Source organism: Anabrus simplex, chromosome 3, assembly GCF_040414725.1.
Source record: "Anabrus simplex isolate iqAnaSimp1 chromosome 3, ASM4041472v1, whole genome shotgun sequence".
Classification (NCBI taxonomy): domain Eukaryota; kingdom Metazoa; phylum Arthropoda; class Insecta; order Orthoptera; family Tettigoniidae; genus Anabrus; species Anabrus simplex.
The window spans coordinates 341,948,612-341,973,316 of NC_090267.1; the positions used below are offsets into that span (position 1 = coordinate 341,948,612).

The 24,705-nt window shown below is 39.0% G+C and overlaps 1 long non-coding RNA gene across 1 annotated transcript in view; it reads right to left on the reverse strand.

Moving 5' to 3' along the window:
- Positions 1-16,671: 16,671 nt before the first annotated feature.
- The window catches only part of LOC136867313 (uncharacterized), a 43,070-nt gene continuing 35,036 nt past the window's right edge, over positions 16,672-24,705 (reverse strand). Inside the window, exon 5 of the long non-coding RNA XR_011017980.1 lies at positions 16,672-16,827. This is a non-coding gene — a long non-coding RNA (uncharacterized lncRNA). The remainder of the gene's footprint in view (positions 16,828-24,705) is intronic.

Here is a 24,705-nt window from a genome sequence, read left to right on the forward strand (position 1 = left end):
TGCCTGTCATCGAAGGAAAGCTATCCATTCGCAAGAACAAAGCATATCACCTATTCTAAAAACATCGTATCCCTTGAATATAGAGTAATTTCGACTGTCGAAGACAGGCTTATGTACTGTACGAGCACATTTTATAATTCTGTAAAGATTATTGCAGTAATAGATTTTCTTAACTCTTAAGATTTGAATGTTATCTTTTACATCTGCATGGACCTAATTACATGTGAGAAAGTAAGGCTGTTATGCATACTGGATATAAAAAGTCAGTAGCAAGTGTTAACCTAACGTACAACATAGCTTTTAAATACATTTTTCACATTCTATGAGGAAAACTCTGTCACGGGGAGCATTCTGTACACAGCAACAACTGAGAAAACAAAACAAAAAAGAATCAACACTTTCCTCACCTCAGAACTCTCCTGTTATGCCTCTTATTGGTATTATCGATTCTGGATTGAATACTTATTTATTATTTTCTGGTACAGAATGGACTAGGTTATTTTAACATGCAAAAAAAGGAAATATATTTTTCCTTAAAATCCCTCAATTTTCAGTGTTCTCCCCTTAAGTATAATATTTAATATTAAATGTAGTAACAGAGACATAGTTTTAACAAGGAAAATGTAATGCATGGATCAAATAAATGAATTGCAATAAATGACTGCTTTCACTCCATTTCAGGTGATCCAGAACTAGGGGATGGGAGTGTTCTATCCTATGAACGGTTTTGTATCGTTCAGTGGCGCAAGTACGGTAACGAAACTCTGCACGTATTATAGGTCAAAGGGAGACTCTATCACTGCAAAGAGCCGTAGTAGCCGCAGACAAGACTCAATACCGTGCGTCAGCGATCTCATTAATGAATCGATTATTTCAGAAACCAGTCAAGCGCCAAGTCAGTCATTTTGGGGAAAATGAAAAAAACTGTCTAGCATCAGAAAAGATGTTATGGTAGGGGTTTTAATATTTTAGCTTGAAAGTATTATATCTCTTAATAATTCCTATCTAAGGAAAATATTTTGTGCTTATTAACTTCGCTGTAAAAAAATCCGAAAAATTTCCACTTAACTGGTTTCTGAAATAAACGAGTGTTGAAAACATATTTTTGGGGGGGATAATTCATGAATTTTGAAAGGATTTTGTCATAAACCCAATATTTGTGGAAAAATAACATATTTTAATAGGCTTAGACTGTATTGCTGATACAAAAGTATGAAATCAGCAATGCCTGCTCATCATGACAGGAGGTAATCAATCCTCATAAAACAAACTCCACAGCACATTCTGTCTCTCTAGTAGGCCATTGTAAAGTGCTGTCATAAAAGTGTTCATATTACATCAGGTAAGGTTTAAAGGCATTTAGTTCACGTATCTTCTTGATATTGATGGGCACCTAAAACAAACAACAACAAAGAATAATGTAGGGCTCAGACCAGGTACTTCCTTGTCTGAGTAAGAAATATAACCTTCTCCTTTTACCCTTCCATTCCGAATAATATTACGCGTGTGAGTTTGTTTGTCTATCACTCGTTTTCTTTTAGTTACAGGTTCGTCTTCTGAACTTTCAGACATATCACTACCATTATAAAAACACTGCACTAAACAAAAACACTTTTTTGAATCAGTTGTTCACAAAACTACGAACATGCGATTCCAGAACAGCAGCGCCAACCAGAAAGGTGCGGCACATCACAAAATGTACCACCAGTTTACTGCAGAAACCAGCCAAGCGGTGTCACTTAACTGGTTTCTGAACTAAATACGAAATTCAACGTAATGCTTGACCATTATAGGAGGACGTTTCTTGACTGGTTTCAGCACCAAAATGTGCGTATACCCTCTTAGTAACATATTCTGTCATTAACTCATTTTTTTCATTTTTTGGCACTTGACTGCTCTCTGAAATAGTCGATTCATTTCTTCAGGCTCCCACAACAGAGCAGACAACGCAATGAAATTAGGGGGGGGGGGTCGGTTAACTGAAAGTCTACAAAAGACATCGTACGCCTAGTTGAAACGTTCACCAATTGTAATATTGTCAATAAAGTAATAATAATAATAATAGGACCAAAGTACGAAAATGGAATTTGGATGAAAAGGAAATCACATGAAATCTATCGAGTCACAGAAAAAATCACAGATACAATCAGGAAACGATGATTACAGTTTTAAGGTCACTTACAGTATATATAATGGATAATTAGAGGCACAGAAAGAAAATTTTAAATTTAGCATTATCAATGAAAAACCACAATAATTGGCTAAAGAAATCAGTGAAGACCTAAATTAAATTGGCATTAATGGAGAAACCATTCAAGGTAGCTCAGTACAGAATCTTAATTCACAAACACACATTTTCTGTAAATCCCACCCGAATAAGTACAGGATGGAGTGAACGACGTAAAAAGGAACACAGAGAGACGATGAAGAGATATTGGGAAGAGAAGAATAAAAACCAAAATCTGTTCTAATAAGTTCAAACACACTCCTTAGCTGGGCATAACGAATCAACAACAACAATAATAATAATAATAATAATAATAATAATAATAATAATAATAATAATAATAATAATAATAATAATATGTCCGGCTCGCCAGGTGCAGGTCTTTTGATTTGACTCCCGTAGGCGACCTGCGCGTCATTATGAAGACGAAATGATGATGAAGACGACACATACACTCAGCCCCCGTGCCAGAGAAATTAACCATTTATGGTTAAAATTCCCGACCCTGCCCGGAATCGAACCCGGGACTCTGTGACCAAAGGCCAGCACGCTAACCACTTAGCCGTGGAGCCGGAAATAATAATAATAATAATAATAATAATAATAATAATAATAATAATAATAATAATAATAATAATCGGAGATGACTGGTGCAGATGTTTCGAATTGACGCCCTCTAGGCAACCTGCATGTCTGTGAGGATGAGGCCTTACCGATAATGGAATGTAACCGAAGACAGCACACAAACCCAGCCCCCAAGCCAAAGGAAGGTTAAAGGGAAATTAAAATCGCCACCCCGGCAGGGATTAGAACCTAGGACCATTTGGACCAAAGATAAGCATATTAAGCATTTATCCATGGAGCCGGAATTATTATTATTTACTCTGGAAAACTAAGAAATTAAAATCCCGATCGACTGCGCTGGAGTTCGATCGTGTTCACCAATGAGAATCTTATTCAGGAGAGTACAGAAATTCAATCTATTATTATTATTATTATTATTATTATTATTATTATTATTATTATTATTATTATTATTATTAAAGGTATTAATAATGCTATGAATTTTTAAATATTCCTCTTTCTTATGCTTTATTCTCGTATCGAATACTTGAGTGTGCCACTCATAACAGCTGTTACTTTAACCACAACAATAATCTATAATACAATGAAATCACTTACAGCGTACTGGCACAGGAGTGCCAAGAATATGGAAAGTGTCCATGTGGTCACCATTATTGACGATGTGTCCAACTTCGTAGATAGAACTGGTATACATCTTCTACAATGTTCTTCATTTATATTAACAGCAGTAGGAGATAATTAGCAGAGGTCAGGAATAATTATTCATAATATCCTAAGGATATCACTAAAGTACTAAAGTAGAGCATACCCAAAATATTCCTTGTCAGTTTACGATAAGGATGGCGAATAGTACTAATCAACTGGCCCATTTAGACCTATTCTTGTTTCGTAACTTATTTTTAAGTTTCTACTTGCTTCATTTAAATGTGATTGTATTGTCACATTTTAGCATAACCGTGTCATATATAGTCACAATTTAATGTCACTTTTATAGCCATTTTAATGCATAAAAGAATGTTTTAACCAGGTTTCATTTTTTTATTTAACGTATCATTTCCCTCGTCACATTTTACTGCCATATCTTAAGGTACACAATGCCGTATTTGATTGTTGTATTAAATAAACCGAACCATATTTTACTGTCGCATTACACAGCATCCTCTTATCCGGAGGCCCTGGGTTCGATTTCCAGCCTGGTCAGGGATTTTTACATGGATTTGAGGGCTGGTTCGACGTCCACTCAGCCTACAAGATTACAATTGAGGAGCTATCTGACGGTGAGATGGCGGCCCCGGTCTAGAGAGCCAAGAATAACGGCCGAGAGGATTCGTCGTGCTGACCACATGACACCTCATAACCTGCAAGCCTTCGAGCTGAGCAGTGGTCGCTTGGTAGGTCATGGCCTTTCAGGGCTGTTGCACCATCGGGTTTGGTTTGGTTTGGTTTGGTTTGGTTTGGTTTGGTTTGGTTTGGTTTGGTTTGGTTTGGTTTGGTTTGGTAATACATATCATAGTTTTAACATATATAGTGCCATGATTTAATGTCTTTTACAAGGCCGTGGTCGGAGATGTGATAGTGGACAGTGCTCAAAGCTATGGGGTTTCAAATTCCACGCAAGTAATTTTTCATTTACCGTCTCTTGCCTGGGACGTGGCAAGGTAGCATACTTAATAGTTTCCACGGACCGATTTGTTTATTAGGCCCTGTAACGGGCCGTTAGTATCGTCCAATAGGGTATGCAGCAGGGGTGAACGAGGATGAGGAGATGATGGATTCCTTTCTTTACTTTTTAGAGCCATGTCGGAACGAATACAATGTCATATTTGATTGCCATATTAAACATAATTTTCTTTACACCTTTTACAGCCATGTTTCAAAGTATACAGTGTCATAGCTAGATATATTTTATTTTCATGTTTAAAATGACATACCGGTATTTACTGGCACGTGTTATTGCCTTGTTTAACATACAATTGTACGTTTGATTGTTATAATTAGCGTCATATTTTCTGTCGCTTTTACTGCCAGTCTTAACATACCAGTGCTATGTTTTATTGTCATATTATACTATCATATTTTATTGCCATTCTGAACATATAAATGTTATATTTTTTGTCATATTTTATTGTCCTTCTTTACATGTTTCTTCTTATTTTTTTTAATCTGTTTACCCTCCAGGGTTGGCTTTTCCCTCGGACTCAGCGAGGGTTTCCACCTCTACCGCCTCAAGGACAGTGTCCTGGAGCGTGAGACATTGGGTCGGGGATACAACCAGGGAGGAGGACCAGTATCTCGCCCAGGTGGCCTCACCTGTTATGCTGAACAGGGACCTTGGTAGGGAGATAGGAAGATTGGAAGGGATATACAAGAAAGATGGAAGGAAGCAGCCGTGGCCTTAAGATAGGTACCATCCCGGCATTTGCCTGGAGTAGAAGTGGGAAACCACGGAAAACCACTTCCAGTACGGCTGAGGTGGGAATCGAACCCACCTCTACTCAGTTGACCTCCCGAGGCTGAGTGGATCCAGTTCCAGCACTCGTACCACTTTTCAAATTTCGTGGCAGAGCCGAGAATCGAACCCTGGCCTCCGGGGATGGAAAGTAATCACACTAACAACTACACCACATGTTGCTGCTCTGTTAACTTGATATATTTACGTCACGTTCTACTTCCATGTTTTAACGTATATTACTTCAGATGTTTACTGTACTGTTGTACGAAGTCTCTTCGTATAAGTCATCTTTTTCGTTGAATTCGTTGAATCGTGGAATCTTGTGAATCACAGAGCCCTAGCTGAGTCAGGCATTGCTTACTTGACCCGTGCTCCTGTCTTTCATATCTTTAATGTCCGGCCACTCTGGAGTCATCATATCACACCTTTCATATCCTTTCCTTTTCTTTAGCTGCCACATTCATTCGTCAAAGGTTCTGACTTCCTTCTTATGATTATCTTAAGAGAGTCGGAATACGGTATTGTTTTTGAACTTCCAACAACAGTCACTATCGCAACCACTCATTATCACTATCCTATATGCCATGTATCATTGTTTCTTGGTACCTATCTACCCTCTTAGAATTCTAAAGGGGCCGATGACCTTCGATGTTAGTCCCCTTAAAATAACAAGCATCAGCAAGCAAGAATACGAAAGTACCGAGCTCGATAGCTGCAGTCGCTTAAGTGCGGCAAGTATCCAGTATTCGGGAGATAGTAGGTTCGAACCCCACTGTCGGCAGCCTTGAAGATGGTTTTCCGTGGTTTCCCATTTTCACACCAGGCAAATGCTGGGGCTGTACCTTAAGGCCACGGCCGCTTCCTTCCCACTCCTACCCTCTCCCTGTCTCATCGTCACCATAAGACCTATCTGTGTTGGTGCGAAGTAAAGCAACTAGCAAAAAAAAAAAAAAAAAAAAAAAAAAAGTTCTAAAGTACAGTACATGTTCACTATCTGGACCATTGTTTTGTATTCTATCGATACAAGCATTGCCCTTGGTTATATCAGTGTTATTATCTCTGACGGCCCCATCGTAAATTGCCTTTTTAACTCTTGAGACCTTAGACATATCTTTCGAGTCAATGGCGTATAAGCCCCTATCCCCGCTTACCCTCATTCTCTCACTATCTCTCTCTCTCTCTCTCTCTCTCTCTCTCTCTCTCTCTCGCCGGGCTGAGTGTTTCAAACGGTCGAGGCGCTGGCTTTCTGAACGCAATTTGGCAGGTTCGATCGTGGCTCAGTCCGGTGGTATTTGAAGGGGTGTTTAAATACGTCATTGTGTCATGGTCGTGTCGGTAGATTTACTGGCGCGTAAAAATCTAATACTGCAGGACAAAATTCCGGCACCATGGCGCGCGCGCGCGCGCGCGCGCGCGTGTGTGTGTGTGTGTATGAGGGGAGCACGTCTTAGAAGTGTCTGTATCCCATATTAATTATTGTTCCAAGTGCCTATCTCTTTGCATCATGGGACGACTTGATTTATAGCCTACTAAACCACAGCCTAATGAAAGTACCAAATTTGGAACTAAAACCTTTGAACATGTAGAGGAGAGTCGTATAATATGGAATACCATTTACTTTTGGCAGTATAACTTCTTACCGAAATCAGTTATGAAATATAAATAAATATGGTTTGAAAATTCAAATAATTAGCCAAGATTCTCTGTATTTGTAAATTGTAAATTGTTAATGTCTTCACGTCCAAATTATTTCTTTCAAAAAGTTGCACTTGGTGGGTAATACGGAATAGTCAGCTAATATGGAATAGTAGGGTAAATAATATGTAAATTAAAATACAACTTCTGTAAATTCTTTCAGTTATATTTAAGGAACGTTCTTACAGGTGGACAAACAGAAATTTTAAAAAATCGAAAGAATAAATTTGGTAATTAACTTAAATGATAATCTGTATACACTAATTATTCAGAGTTTTCTTTTTACAATCACTTGTTCGTTCAGTGACAAAAGTCACAGATGCAGAAACTGAGATCTATAGGTAATTAAATGTTATAATATACCAGGATTAATGCAATTAATTTTAATTAATTTTAAACGTCATTTTACTTTGAAACTAAAACAGTATTCCATACATCCCGACACACCATGTTTGAATTAAAGGATTCGTCATGCCATAAACTTTGCACAACAAGGAAATTACACTGGTGTAGCAATATAAGCAACTCTTGTACAATATGTAACATTGGATTTCCCAGGACTAAACTCAGTTTTGGTAATTAATACAAGCTTTAAAAGGATTACCTGCAAAAGCTTTTCAAATATTAAAAACAAATATTCTTGCTCCACGCACTAACGTCACTCATGAGCATGTCGAAACTGAATACAAAGCATCATGAGAACATTTACCGTAATTCGACGAGTTTCCACCTGAGAGCAGTACCTTACAGGCAAGATATTGTGGTATTCCTTATTGCCCGACTATTCCATATTACCCGATTCTCCTCTATTAGTTTCATTTTACAATTAGTATGGTTCATATGGTAAACAATGTGTCAATTGTATTCTGAGATTTGGCACGAGTGATAAAACATAACTTCATTCAGAACGTACCATCTTAACCTATATAGTTCATCATCATCATCATCATCTTCTTCTTCTTCTTCTTCTTCTTCTTCTTCCTCCTCTTCTTCTTCTCCTCCTCCTTCTCCTTAATCTGGTTACCCTCCAGGGTTAGTTTTTCCCTCGGACTCAGTGAGGGATCTCACCTCTACCGCCTCAAAGGCAGTGTCCTGGAGCGTGAGATATTGGGTCAGGGGATACAACTGGGAGAATGACCAGCACCTCGCCCAGGTGGCCTCACGGACTGTAGTTCATTCTCCACATTATTTTAAAAAGCGAACAAACCTATAAATTCCGAAAAGTACTAATTCGAGCCGCCTCTGTGCTGTAGTGGTTAGTGTGATTAGCTGCTATCCCCGCAGGCCCGGGTTCGATTCCCGGCTCTGCCACGAAATTTGAAAAGTGGTACAAGGGCTGGAACGGGGTCCACTCAGCCTCGGGTGGTCAGCTGAGTAGAGGGGGGTTCGATTCCCTCCTCAGCCATCCTGGAAGTGGTTTTCCGTGTGGTTTCCTACTTCTCCTCCAGGCAAATGCCGGGATGGTACCCAACTTAAGGCCATGGCCACGGCCGCTTCCCTCCCTCTTCCTTGTCTATCCCTTCCAAACTTCCCATCCCCCACCAAGGATCCTTTTCAGCATACCAGGTGAGGCCACCTGGGCGAGGTACTGGTCATCCTCCCCATTTGTATCCCCCGACCCAAAGTCTGAAGCTCCAGGACACTGCCCATGAAGCGGTAGAGGTGGGATCCCTCGCTGAGTCCGAGGGAAAAACCGACCCTGGAGGGTAAACAGATTACGAACGAACGAACTAATTCAAGTATAGATATGCTTAGCCAAAAGTCGCATGATGATATTGACTGCAACTTTAATATGGCTGGGATGGTGGTGGTATATAAAACGAAAGTGAGGAGCCCGGAATAAGTAAATGGAAGCAATGCCAGGCTCAGCTGGGGACTCTACGGCCGCCATCCCACGCTCCTTTGAGAGTCCTTGAGAGTTTACCATATTTAGTCGTCTCTTCTGACAGGCGAGGGATTCCGTGGGTGCATTCTACCGTCCCCACCAACAGGGAAATTAATAGGGTAAAAAAGACGGATAATCGGCACCTGGTTGCCAGTAATAGTAATATAAACATGAAGAAGTCCGACGAACGAAGATACCGGGCAGAGAAACTCCAAGGTAATGAGAGGTGCGAAAATGGAAGATTCACTCGACTTCGCAAACTTTGTACCATCAGGATGCGAGACTCAGTGGGACACCTCATGCTCACCACCTCACTCCCTCAGACTGAAACAGTCGAGCTGAGTGGCCCAAGTGGTTAAGTCGATGGCTTCCTTATCCCAAGTTGGCAGGTTCGATCCTGGGTCAGTCCGCTGTTACTTGGAGGTGCTCAAATATGTTAGCCCAATGCCGGTAGATTTATTGGCACGTAGAAGAACTCCTCCGGGGCAAATGTCCGGCACCTTGTCGACTCCGAAAACTGTAAATTAAGTTAGTGGGTCGTAAAAACAATAACATTATTATTATTATTATTATTATTATTATTATTATTATTATATTATTATTATTATTATTCGGAATGAGAGCCCATCGGAGGTCACAACTAAGAGTCTATTCTTGCAACACACAGGGAATACCGGCAATGAACTGCATTCCCCACCTTCGGTGGAAGCCTCGAGAAAAAGTTGATATCAAATAGTAACCTTTGTTCCCTTGCAATCAACTGAGGTAGCGTAGATCGCTAACTTTATAAATGCCTGTGTGACAGAGGTACTTGTCACACAAATTATTAGAAGTTGCGCGAGTACAAAGTCTTGACTGATGACCGATTCTTGCTATTCACTGAGATAATATTTTATCACAAAGTTATACGCTACTTCTGGTGGAAAATACTTTTAATTCTTGCCAATTTATTCATGTGAGGTGACATTCTGTATGAAAGGAGTGTCGTACTTTTGACCAAGAATAAGAACTGAAGTTATTTCGGAGGGTTTATGTATGTCAGTGATTCTCAAAGTGTGCACCGTCTCACGCCGGTAAACCATGGCTTCCTCACAGGGGCGCCGTGGAATAGAACAAAATGTCCTCCTTTTTTTCCTTCATTTTCCTGCGCAGTGCAATAGACTGTCCCATGCAGCAGTTATACCATAGCCCAGTAAATCATACAGTGAATAACTCTCCTAAAGCCTCTACTAGATGGCTTTCTTCAATAATTATCTTCAATTTTGTTTTCGTCTAGAAGTTTACCGAACTTCCTCGGTATGTTGTATTTGTAGATAAAAAGTTATTTCCACGTGATGCAGAGTTAGTGTTCAAACATGGTCATTGGTGATTAAAGAGGCTTAACAAAACATTAACTCAGTTGAGTGGTTTTATTAAGCCTATTGTTAAGTCAATTAATGTTAAAGATATCCCTTGATGTATTTTTAAAATGGACTGGCTCTCGTTGAACAACAATAATATTGCTGTGAGACTGAAATGAGGAGGTTGCACAGTCATCCAGTGTGGATGCTATGAAGAAGTGTAAATGTGATCAGAACTACTTGAACCTTGGTTCTAGGTCTACATCAATATCAAATAAATGTTATTTTCTAAGTAGTAATGATCAGTGAACTGTCACTTCATTTCAGACTTCTTACTTGCACGTAACTGGATATTCGTGGTCGCAGTGTTAAAAATCATCAAGTGAATTAGTTGAATACTTGTTTCGAGAACTGGAAAAGGCAATAAGGAAATCAGTACGACTTGTTCTGGGCGATTTTTAACAAACGAGTAGAGTTACTAAAATGTTACAATAATTGGGATGGGAATTCTTGGGAGCAAGGAGACGAGCTGCTCGACTAAGCGGTAAGTTCCGATTTTTTCCAGTGGTTTAACGTCGCGTTAACACATCGGAAGTATTCGGCGACGCAAGGATGGCAAAGAACTAGGATCCGGAAAGAAGCGGCCGTGGCCTTATTAAGGCACAATCGTCGCCATAAGACCTACCTGTGTCGGTGCGACGTAAAGACCATAGCAAAAAAAAAAATTAAGGCACAGCCCCAGCATATGGCTAGTGTGACAACGGGTAACCACGGAAAACCATATTCAGGGCTGCCGACGGTAGAATTCGAACTCACCATGTACCGAATGCAACCTCAAGCTACGCGACCCTAACCGCAGGGCCAACTAGCTGGGTGAAGGGAAAAGGAGATGCTGGAGAAGTTACACAGACATCTTGCAGAAGGATATTAAAGGAAGTAAGAAGACGTGTGGATTGATTAAGAACAGGGTAAAAATAAAATAGTGTACATAGTTTGCAGAGACAAAAGCAGGGCAGAAAGAGGAAATACCGCTACTCACGGACGTAAAATGTATGCTTCAACATTACTGAATATTAGACTCACAGAACTAGCTCTCGAAAATAAAGTTTCTAAAAGAACGAGAGAAAGATAGAACTATGCTAGATATACATAAAGTAGCACGAAAGATAAGATGCGGTGAAGCACCAGAAGTATATCAGGTAGGCCTATATACTATAACCTTCCTATGGTTGCTAGATCGGAACTAAAGAGAACATTGGATGTTTATGGTAATATAAAGTTAATGAAATCATACGAAATATACGTCCAGTTGTCATACATCCAGGTACCGTATATCAATATATGAAATACAGTAACTCGCTCGGTTGAATAAACACCACCTAACGAATTGAAGGCACAGGTGGATTCATAAGTTCAGAGCCCCGTGGTATTCAATAAGTCACGGTCGGTAACGAAATATATTTGTACGAGGAGATAATATTGAATAAATGCTGTATTTTATTTCAACGAAAGAGGAACAGATATCGATAGATGGCATGTAACCACAATGGCGAAAGTATATAACGGAGGCCGTGGAATGGATTAAATCATTTAGGCCAAGTTTAATTTACATTATGATGGTCATTCCAAGACCGTCAGACCTTAATGTTACTATCGATTAGGAGGAAAATGGCGACTTCGTGGGTGAGCGTTTGAGACATGTGGTTGGTTCATATCTGTGTTTACATTCTGTTAAAGAGTGTTATTTTGATCGAGTTATTGAAGTATAAATATATGTTTGGTAAAATAGTAATATATAACGGTTTATCAGTATGGTGTTTTGTTAGAAATTTATATGATGGTATTTTTTGATGCATAATAGTGTTTATATTGTCGTGCTGTAACATAGCACAAAATGGGTCGTTCCTGCTGCGTTCGTGGTTGTAGATCTAATTATACCGTTGCTGAAGCTTTTAAATTCCCTGAAGATAGATCTCTACAGGAGAAATGGATAAGGAATATTCACCGGGAAAATTTGGAAGTCAAAGACCAAACTATCGTGGGCTATGTGTGTAACCAAAATTTGTGGTTAGGGAAGATCTCTTTCTAACCGATAACGGTGAGCCTATTCGTTTTAGTTTCCTCATTCAGTCGGAGTAATTTCATGTAAGTTGACGATAAGTATTAATTTCTATGTAGAATATAAGTGTGTGAGTGTATTTATATGGGTCACTGGTCACTAGGATCTGGAATTATACGCAGTCATGTAAGAATATGTTAGTTTTGATCGTGTTTTGAACCGGATTTAAATCGAACTATGGCAATGCCTCTCATACATCTATTCTTAAGTTCTCTAAGGAATAAAACATTAAGAGAGAAGTGGATTAGGAACATACGTCGTGAATATTTCTATTCAACAGTAGTGTGCATATGTCATCTGAAAGTAAGTCTGAGATTAGGGAATACTATTTTTTCTAATTCTAAATGGTTGACCTATTCGTATTCCTCGAAAAAACAATTCATTTAGATAGTGATAATTGATATGGTGATGTTCCTGCAGTGTCTATGTGCTTCAAAGTGTCGTGTGATTTAGATGCAATTGTATTTTGAAGGAATCTGTGCTTGCCTGCGGGAACATTTGGCTAGATCTTGGTGTATGACAAAACTTATAGTGTGACAGATGGAGCAATCTGAACACTGTTACACAGAAGAAATAGTGACTTGCAGGGATGGTGGTGGTGGTGATTATTGTTTTAAGAGGAAATACAACTAGGCAACCATCCTCTATATAACACTAATCACAGAGAAAGAATGGAAGGGGTCCGACACTTCGAAAAATGAAGGTATCGGCCGAAGGAAGATAAGGGCCACGAAGGGCATGAACATGAAAGACTCCCTAGGCATCCATAGCCTACGTAATACCATCGGGGTCTAAAAAGAACAAGTGTTGACCAAAGGAGGCCGAATATTATAGATGAAAGTGAAGAGCCTGGCACAAGTAAGTGGAAGCAATGCCAGGACTCAGCTACGGGCCCCGTGGTCGCTCCAAAGTTCAGAGCCCCTGGGAAACCTTTTAGTCGCCTCTTACGACAGGCAGGGGATAACGTGGGTGTTATTCTACCGCCCCCACCCACAGGGGGGATTTGCAGGGATTAGCTTTGTTTGTAACTCAGGGGTTTTATTGTACCGATACCTTCCGATTCATGCTGTGGATATCTGTTATCAAGCAGTCTACACCAAATTGTAGCTCGTCCATGTAGGTTAAAGACATCATTGTTTAGAGTCAATAGAGTTGATTTACTCATGTTCTTCAATGGGAAAAATCCTACTATATATTGAGTGTCTGAACGCTTCATTGCTAAGTTTACCACCATGTTTGGAAGTGCTACTATATCATATGTCAACATATGATGTAACAGTTTCCAGTAAGGAAGGCTTAACATCACCGGGGCTGTTCATTGGGCTGACATAATCATTTCGGGTGTACTTCATTTTCATCGAGTGCTGAACATTAGAAATTGTCCACCACTTCGAAACAAAGACAACACGTTATGTTTCATAGTTCTTATGAGAGTGAATAAATTGAGGAATTTCGCACCTTAAATGATTTTTAAACATTCAAAATGGTGTTATAAATATCATTTTAACAGTTTTATAATGTATTTCCATCTATCCAGCGAAGTGTAATCTAAGAGAAAACCTTATTTGACTAAGTGAAAATTCGAAATAATCAGCTTGCTCTTCTCTTTTGTTGTGGGACTGTCCATCTATTCTAGCGGAATATGCGTGATTGTAGTTGATTATATGTGATGAGTACTTGTTTGCAAAGCGTTTTTCATAGGTGCAACAGTGATTTTCCTTATGATGTTACATTTATCATGTTAAATTACCTACCACCGTTTGCAAAATATGTACGTGATCCTTTCTTAATTTCTGGTGGATTGAACAAGATATTGTGTAGCTCTTTCAGTTGTATCAACACAAGTAATTTAGTGTGACGCCGGGCTGAGTGGCTCAGGCGGTTGAAGCTCTGGCCTTCTGACCCCAACTTGGCGGGTTTGATCCCGGCTCAGTACGGTAGTATTTGAAGGTGCTCAAATGCGTCAGCCGCGTGTCGGTAAATTTACTGGTAGGTAAAAGAACTCCTTTGGGACTAAATTCCGACCTCTCCGAAAATCGTGAGTTGGTTTATCGTCGAAATAATGTTATTGCGTGCTAGCCTAACCTTCATCAGTCGGCAGCTACTGCGCCCACGACGTCCGCCACCTTTGTTTTGATATTACGGTCTGATATATTGTAGTCGGTCTTGGTCATGCATTGTCTATTTATTACGACATAATTCGAGAGTCGAGAGACCAACTATAAAATAATCGACTGGTACGTAAAGCTAAGAAGGCGACGGATTGTTAAACATGTCCTTTTATCAAAAACAGTCATTACAAGAGCGTTCTGTATCAAAGAGGTTATGCTTAAAACGACAAAATCATCTGGAAGGGAGATTACAGGCTACTGAAATCTGAGGATTTATTAAAAGCAAGCCGATTTTTATTATTGTATTTTAGAAAAGGACTTTGTTTTTGTAAGAACAATGCGGATAATGAAAGAGACTAAAATATATCAGAATCGTTGCACACGGATAGAAAGAAGTTGTATCTAAAACTTGTTAAAATTGATTAACTATTGTACAGATAGCACGAATTGATAAGTAAAGAGGTAAGGTACGGTATATCTTGTTCTCTCAAATAATAAGGCGGGCGTTAATTCGAAACATTGTAAAATATTATTTATCTATATAATATTGTGCTAATTCCATATTACGTGTTTAAGGTACTATGATGTCGCCATACATGATGAAAGATTGTTATGTGATGCCTAATAACCAAACAATGCAGGCCTAAACTCGGGATATGGTCCTGAGAGATCTGGAGAATGTTAAGATGAAGGCCAGGTGATGAAATTACCCGAGAGATCGGAGATGCCATTCGCCCGAAGCCATCAGTATGATAAGTAACAAAAATAAGTGTCCTCCGTTTTTTTCTGCTATGTAGTTGCTTAAAGTAGAGTAGATCATTTGATGGTGTCAGAATGTGACATGTGTAGGTAAACAACTTGAGTGATACCGTGTGATCGTCACTCATTATTTCGTAACAGATATAGAGTGTTGTGAATTTCATCATGAATAATTCAGGAGAAATCATAATTTTCATGTGCTATTTTTGAATTCGAGCATTTTAACAGTAGAAACTACGCAGACAATTTTCTAAAACGCGGTCGTTACATTTAGTAGAATACTGTCATTGTAACTGAACCTCAACATATTATTGCATAGGCATATATATTTGAGGTGACCATAAGATAGTTAACATGTGTCAAAGGTGTAGAATGTATTGGAAGTGGAAAGTGTTTATTGAAGACTTTATTTGTAAACCTTTCGTAGTACTTACTGTATGATATGATATGTGGTGACGTAATGTTTTATTTGTATTCCATGTAACGACCTAACCTGTACAGTGTAATATTTTGGTAACATATGGTATTTGTAAATAGTAGATTTCGGTTCTGTATTTACTGGAAGTATCCAGAAAGTTGTTACATGAATTTTTGAATAGGGTGTGTTGCCTTTTGTTGGTTATGTATTCTAGAAAGTATTTTCTGACTGTTCTGGAAATGGAAGATTCGCGATCGTGCGTATTCGAGAAAATTATTTAAAGTTCGCGACTGAGGTAGGAGTTGCGATTGGTGAATCTGGGTGGCGATAGGCGGGCCCCTGATTTCTGATTGGCTACTCCAAGGCCAGAGTTACCCGTTTAAGGAGGACGAGGCAGCATTCGTGTTCTGTCTGTGGTCTGTGAGCCGTCTGGTTGTCCGAAGTTTTGACGTCGTCTCGCTACCGGGATGGGCCATTTAGGGGTAAACACACTTGATTTCTGTTCCAGCTTAAATTTCCTGTCTGCGAGGCATCCTGCACATCTGCTCAAGACACACTGTTCCATTACCTTCGGTTTATAGTGACAACGAGAGCCGCAGACAATTTTTACTAGTCGGCGGTGGTGTGCCGAGATATCAATGTGGACCTTGAATCTGAGGGATGATTCAAATGCTAATCATTTCTTCAGAACATACTAATGCACATGTGCTGTGAATATAAACTTCCTATCTCTAGTCTTTCAAGGTGTTCTGGTTTTTATGATAATGAGTGTATGTTATTTTTCTGTATATTCGATGTTCTTCTTGCTTATCAACTAGTTTTCCTATTTCTAGAAGCAAGTTTTCAGGTATAAGTGAGGTAAGGCCTACCATGAAATTCGCATGCGATCTGTTAACGTAAATTGTGAATTCATTAAATTTGTTAATAATATTTATTTGGTAGTTCACCTTCCGTGCACCCAACATTTATTGTACATTTTGTAGGGTCATAGTGTCTATGTGCAGCCTGACTTACTGATTAAACAGGAGTCTGAATAATTAGTAATGTCTGACTCATTTCATTTCATGCTTTAGTCATAAACATATTTATTCACATTCAGGATACATTGGTTTTGGTTAATTTAAAATATGCATAAGAATTAAGATGATTTGCCAGGATCTCTTCCGTATTTTCGTCTCAGGATGCACATTAATTCCTCGGGCATTTAACTTCTGGTCTGAGCACAAGGCTGAGGCTCTGAAACACATCAGAAATTATATATTTTATTTATTTGTCATAAGTCAGTTCAGAGTTCTCCTCTACATTCAACTGACACTATGCATGAGCTGAATAAATGAATGGCTGCATGAATGAATGAATGATTACCTGACTGAATTGTATACAGTATATGCTTGCATGAATGAATAAACACTTCACTCCCAGTCACAGGTATCCTCCAACTGGAAAGAGAGCATTTCTAAATGAATCAGTCGAAGAAATGAAATGAAATGAAATGAAATGAAATGAAATGAAATGAAATGAAATGAAATGAAATGTCGTATGGCTTTTACTGTCGGGAGTGTCCGGGGACAGGTTCGGCTCGCCAGGTGCAGGTCTTTTGATTTGACACCCGTAGGCTGCCTGGGCATCGTGATGAGGATGAAATGATGATGAAGGCCAACCCACACACCCAGCTCCTGTGCTAGCGAAATTAACCAATGATGGTTAAAATTCCCGACCCTACCGGGAGTCGAACCCGGGATCCCTGTGACCAAGGGACAGCACGCCAACCATTTAGTCATAGAGCCGGACAACGAGTTGATGAATGAATGAATGGACAGAATTCATGCATGCATGAAAGAATTAACACTTGTCGCCCAGTCTCAATACCACCAACTGGGGAGAGAGCATTCATAACACTGGTCGACAAAATTTGAACTTTTTTGTTACAAGGGAAACAATAGGTGTTTCTGTCTTATTTTTTGTGATGATTTCAAATCTTGTTACAGAACTTTTCCATCACCCAGGGTTTCCGAGTAAACATAAAAGCCATTTTTGCTGCACTATAGTATTATGATATTTTAGCTGAGATTACATTCACTCACCTAAAATGTATGTAAATTGGAGTTTCTACTGCATTTCGTTTGAGGAACCTCTCTTATCAGTGTCCAATAGGAGTCTGCCAGTGTGTTTGGGAACGATTTACCCCGGCAGCGCCTTTCCATTTCCGCGTTGTCCTTGTGGAAACGCTCCCCGTGTACGTCGCTCACAGCCCCTAGGTTTTCACGGAATAAATCGAGATGGGATTGCAGGAAGTGTATTCTAGAAACATATTACATCCCATTATCTTGTAGTTGTCAATCACCTCACTGACAAGTTTTCTGTAGTTATCAGACTTGAAGTTTCGTAGAAAGGTTTTTACAAAGTTTTTGAAAGATTGCCATGCAGCTGTTTCTTGCATAGTTAAGTGGTTTCCAAATTGCATATCTTTCATCAGTTCTCTTATATGAGGGCCCAAAAATATTTCTTCATTAATTTTAGCATCGCTGATCTCTGGGAACTTATTTTAGGAAGATAAATGCTCTACCATCACGATTCGGAGCTTTCAGAAAATACTTAAATAAGCCTAGTTTGATACGCAATGGAGGCAATAACATTTTTTCAGGTTGTACAAGTGGCATGTGAAGAACATTTCCATGTCTTCGATTAAGTAACTCTCTTTTTCGCCAATTCCTTTAAATATAATGTTTATCTCTGCTATTCCACTTTCACAAAAAGCAGCAAAATTCGGTATAGCCAAGCTGTAACCTTAGTAATATGGGTATAACTTTCAAATCCTCACATATCTGCCTAGAAAATTGGTCATACTTAATAGCAGAGTGTAAGAGTTTCATATTATTATAATTTTCCTTCAACCGAACTGCATGAGCTAAAGGAATGGATGGATATATGTTTCCATTATGTAGTCATACTCCTTTCAAACTTGTTTCCGATGAGTCTATGAACTAACACCAATCCTCAACTTTATGCTCAACACCGAGTGACTGGAATAAGTTCTCAACAACATTTCAGAAAACTAGGTCCTCTTCTTTAGAAAACAAATATTCCAGTTCCTTTCGGCGTTTGCGGAAAAAACTTACTTTGGCGTCACACTGCAGTAGCTTCCATCCTTTCAATTTTGAGGCGAGTAATTCTGCCTTGCTTTTACTTAAACCAATATCACGAACTAAATCATTTAAATCCTCCTGTGTTACAAAGTGAGGTTCATTTATAGTATCATTTTCCGTAAAATCTGGATCCTTCTGTAAATCATCCTGATGTTCGAAAAATTATTCAGTCTTGTCATCTAGTGGAGTTGGTATGGGAAATCCTGGCCCGTGAGACACCGGTCGAATTGCTGAATCCAAAGATGGATATTTAACAGTATGTCTGGACTCCGAACTTATTCCAGATACATTTGTAAAGCAGAAGTAGCAGTCTGTCACATAATCCTTAGGTTCGCGCCATATCATAGGTACTGTAAAAGGCATATGGCGGGATCCTTTCAACCAGACAGTTAATAGTGTTCCACATTTCGTACAACATATTTATTGGGCCCATGTCTTGTCCTGGTCTATTTTGTTGTTTAAACAAAGTGATAAGCCCTACTTATAAGAGGAGTAAACCTCCGTCTCTGCGCTTTGAAAGTCAGCTCACCGTACACGCAACGGAAGTTGTTTTCATCATTTATGCACTTTCGAGACATATTCCTTATACACACACACACTATACACTTTACACTACTCCTTATAATGCACTACCATGGATCGTATTTCACACTTCTGTCACAATCCAATTGACAACGGAAGACAGCACAGAATTAGCATCTTCCTTTTTAAGAAAGTTCGAACTCGCAGTGTGCCCGTAGCAAAAGTCGCTACGAGTTCTCCGATATTCCGCTGCACTCCGCCACGCAGTGTCGGAAGATAAATTCTAACAAGCGTTCTTCCAATTTGGAAAAAATTTGGAAATACAATTGCCATTTTTACTATTTTCCAACAAGTTTAGTCGATTCTTCTTCGACGTGGTCTTGTTGTGAATTTGTGGACAACATGAAAAACCTTTTCAAGTACTTATTCTGCTCCTTGTTTCCGATCGTACTGTAAGTTGTCTGAAATTATTGAGGCTAGATGGAACTAACCTACCTCTTGGTGTACTAAACCCACTTAGAATACTCTAGTTAGCAATTTAAAGTAAATTGCAAAAACACATTCCGCTACAGTTGGGCACACTGACTCAAACTTTATCTTTAAATTATTGTTTTGTTGGAGAATGTAATCGTTGTAACTCGTGAATCCAAGGCAACAATCACCAAACGTTATAAGTCCACTGTTGAAAAAATGAAATTAAATTTAAATGTAAAATACGCCTTCTAATCACCAACCTATATACCTCCAATGCTAAAATAAACAGGAAAAACATGGTTTTCAAAATTACAAAAAATGGTGGGTGAAGGACAATTTCTGACTCCCTTTTTGGAATCAGCAGATGAAGATATATAACAAACACCTGACTTTGTTTCTGTAAGAAATTCATTGTCGACCAGTGTAATTGGATGATTTTACGATTGAATGCATGGATGAAATTTATTCACTCCGCATATAGCTACGAACCCTCAGCAGCTGTGGAGAGTATATCCCATTCCACTGCCTTCTTGAAGTACAGGCCCTACTGTAGTAAATGTTATTCAAGCGGAGCGGATGCGTATCGCCTTCATGTCCCACCTAAAGCGTGACGTCGTCAGAGCTACAGTATGGCCTGCAATATCACGAAGGCAGTGCCCATTCTGAGTGAACGAATGAATAAATGAATGGACGAATGAATGAATGGACAGGATTCAAGCATGCATGGAAAGCAAATGAAACTCTTAACTCCTTAATGAATGAATGAATGAATGAATGAATGAATGAATGAATGAATGTTCTCATCCTACAGCTACGGATCACCAGCAACTGAGGAAGAACCGGGCAAATTGGCCGTACGGTTAGAGGCGCGACTGTGAGCTTGCATCCGGGAGATAGTGGGTTCGAATCTTACTGTCGGCATCTCTGAAGATGGTTTCCCATTTTCACACCAGGCAGATGCTGGGGCTGCACCTTAATTAAGGCCACGGCCGCTTCATAGTAGATCATAATAACTTAGTATTCATGGTATCAAGAAATGTGATGGCGATATAAAGTGATAATCACGAGAATCATTTTATTTTAATACCGATATTGTGATTTCCAATAGGTAATTAAATTTGTACACAGATAGATTTTGGATGTAGATAATCATCGGAATGAGCTCATTAGAAGCTGTTTGCTGAAGATATAGTCTGTTTTCGGTGCAATAAGTGGAAATAAGCCATATAGCGGTATGTATACGTCGATTTTATATTCGAAAATGGAAAGCTGGACAGTAGAATTTCACGTGTAGTCTTGAATATGTTTCAGAAAGTATTCCTTATATATTTTGGATATTTTCTTAGGAATGATGAAGGATTGCCCAAAAATGTAAAAACCATGAATTACGTTTAATGAAATAAAGCGACCTATGAAATAAATAAAAATTAATCGTATGGCCTCAGCTACCGTGCGCAGACATTCCGATTTGACGCCATCTAGCTGTCTGCTCGTCAATTTCGACGTTCCGTTTTACTATAGGCCCACTAGATGGCAGACAGAGTAAACCGGATCTCTCTTGGGCGTCTACGGCTGAGATTTAATGAATTTTGTCGGGCAAACACCAAATGTGTCACCAGAGATCTTTTACATGCCGACATCGTACGACATGGAGTATCGAATGGACTTTTCTCCGCCCTTGAAAAATCCGACTACCTCTGCCGGGTTTGAACCCACTATCTTGGGATCCGAAGGCCGACACTCTACCACGGATCCACAGAGGCAGCTTACCTATGAAATGATTTACAGAGAAAATTTCCAATAATAATTTAGTGTTATGTAATATAATACGTCAGTGAAAGAGTAGCGGCAGTGAGCTTTCTCTTTTAATTGATTTTAAACCACATTTGAACTCTATGTTTTTCGTGTTGAAATATTATTTGAGAATATGTTACGAATGGACACATGTCACATGTGAGAATACTTTCTTTATGAGTAGACGTGCAACACTGATTTCAATTTTTTTCTTTTTTGTCGTTGTCGACAATCGACAATTTACATAAAAGAATATTTCTTTTGCTGCCGACAAGTTTCATCGATGATTGACAACTATATGCCGAATCTCCTTTCAAATTATGATTGATATTTTATTTTATGCTTAGTTCACTTAATTAAATATATTATTATCATTTCTTGCACAAAGAGGAATAGCAAAAGAATAAATACGAAATCATTCAAAAATAAAAATACTCGACTGGACGAGATAAATTTTCACTAATTTTTTCTCTCTTAATAGTATAAATTCACAATTTCAATCCAGTGCATGAAGGACAACATTTCTGAAACTTAAAATATTTGCCTGATTCAGATTAATTAACTAACCCCTTGGCACTACAGCTCTGAAAGGCCTTGGCCTACCAAGCGACCGCTGATCGGCCCAAAGGCCTGCAAATTACGAGGTGTCGTGTGGTCAAGACGAATATTCTCGGTCGTTATTCTTGGCTTTCTAGACCGGGGCCGCTATCTCACCGTCACATAGCTCCTCAATTCTAATCACATAGGCTGAGTGGACCTCGAACCAGCTCTCAGATCCAGGTAAATATCCTCGACCTGGCTGGTAATCGAACCCGGGCCTCCGGGCAGGAGGCAGGCAAGCTACCCCTACACCACGGGACCGGCTGCGTGATTCAAATTGCGATTAATGAACCAATTTATTTTATTTATTTTTAAGTATGGTTATTTTGAATCTAACTCTATATAGATTAATTAATCATTCAATTATATTTTCTCATTATCGCCATTAAAATAAATATTTATGATTTTTTAAGAAATTCTGGTAAGTATTACAATTTTTTATTACTGATAATATAATAATTATTTGATTTCGAATATTAATAGTTTCCTTAACTTTGACGTCATACGTAGATTGCAACACGCTATGAGAGTCCGCCTTCCGGTTTGATACCTCAATAACCCTGAGATTCTTTTTGTCCTACCGGCTGTATGAACTCGAGCGTCGGACCGTACAAATTTGAGACAATCAATCTCAAACAAAAGTAATACAATACACAAAGTACACCTGTGGTTTGTTTCCGTAAATGTTAAAGAAATAATACTGGTCTTATTACTGGAGCCGCCTCTGTGGTGTAGTGGTTAGCGTGATTAGCTGCCACCCCCGGAGGCCCGGGTTCGATTCCCGGCTCTGCCACGAAATTTGAAAACAAAAGTGGTATGAGGGCTGGAACGGGGTCCACTCAGCCTCGGGAGGTCAACTGAGTAGAGGTGGGTTCGATTTCCACCTCAGCCATCCTGGAAGTGGTTTTCCGTGGTTTCCCACTTCTCCTCCAGGCGAATGCCGGGATGGTACCTAACATAAGGCCACGGCCGCTTCCTTCCCTCTTCCTTGCCTATCCCTTCCAATCTTCCCATCCCTTCACAAGGCCCCTGTTCAGAATAGCAGGTGACGCCGCCTGGGCGAGGTACTGGTCATTCTACCCAGTTGTATCCCCGACCAAGAGTCTGAAGCTCCAGGACACTGCCCTTGAGGCGGTAGAGGTGGGATCCCTCGCTCTGTCCGAGGGGAAAGCCGACCCTGGAGGGTAAACAGATGATGATGATGATTACTGGAACTCGGACACATTTGTTGAATATAATATTTCTGAGTTTTCAATTGCCAGTCTTCTTAAAATCTTACAAGTCATTTGTGAGATAATAATAATAATAATAATAATAATAATAATAATAATAATAATAATAATAATAATAATAATAATAATAATAATAATAATTTTAAAATCTGGCAAAATTATTATTTGTATTACTGATGATATAACAAGTCTATTATTATTATTATTATTATTATTATTATTATTATTATTATTATTATTATTATTATTATTATTATTATTATTATTGTACCGGAGGTACACCCGCCCCGTGCATTTAAAACCAGCGCCTTTTAGAAGGCCATCTAGATCAGGGAATCTGAAAATCATTTGGAAATAGTTTGAATATTTCTCGACAGGTGTCGCTACTATCAAGTTATGTTGCGCCCTCTGAGGTGAAGATGAACTACTAATTTTCAAAGTAATTTTGTATGTCAAGGTTTCCTGAATTGAATTGTTTATAGTTTGTCGTTGGTGTTCCAAAGTTCTCAACACTTCTATTTCTTCACGCCAACATAATGTGTTGGCCAATGAGAAAATGTGATCATTTATTTAAGTAACCAATCACGGGTTTTGATATTTATTTGATTGTCCAATGAAAATGGTGGGTGTGTCAGGGTTTCGACCTGGAGAAATCTTGAACTTTCCTCTCCGCTATAAAAGCTAGGGCATTTCAGGCCACGTTGTCTTTGTGATCGCTCCAGTTCAGAGTGTGTACTTAACGGAGGCAGCGGGAAATGGCTCCCTCGTCCATCTTCGGAAGGTCCACCAGCTCAAGGTAATGGCAGATCCTGCTTAACAATGTAATAGTCTTTGGAAGCTATCTCGAGGGGAAGGTTTCAAATTTCTTTCGCAATGAAACATTTACTTCTTAATGTAAATTTCAAACATGTCTAAAGAACTGACTCGAATTTATAAAATAAAGAGTGAGGAACCCTCCTGTACTCTCTCCCAACTTGATATTAAGCTGACGCTAATTTTGTAACCTTCAAATCTATCTCTTGATTTTTAAAGTTTATATCCATCTAGTCACCTCCATAGTATAGGCTTAGCCTCTGTAATGTCGGGCCATAAGCGCACATAGGATTTTATTATTTCATTTGAATTTAAAGGAGTAAAAATATTCGCCTCCTAAAATTTTTCTTTCCGGCCAATAACGCTAACCTTTTGTTTTTACCAAAGGCCATGTAGTATGAATGCTTGTTACTCCTGTTAAACTCAATTTCATCCATTTCATTTTAAGTCAATTAGACTGTTGAGGCGATAAAACTGTGAATACAGTTTGTTCTGTTAAATGTAGGGTATGACTTGGATAGTCTGGGAACTTG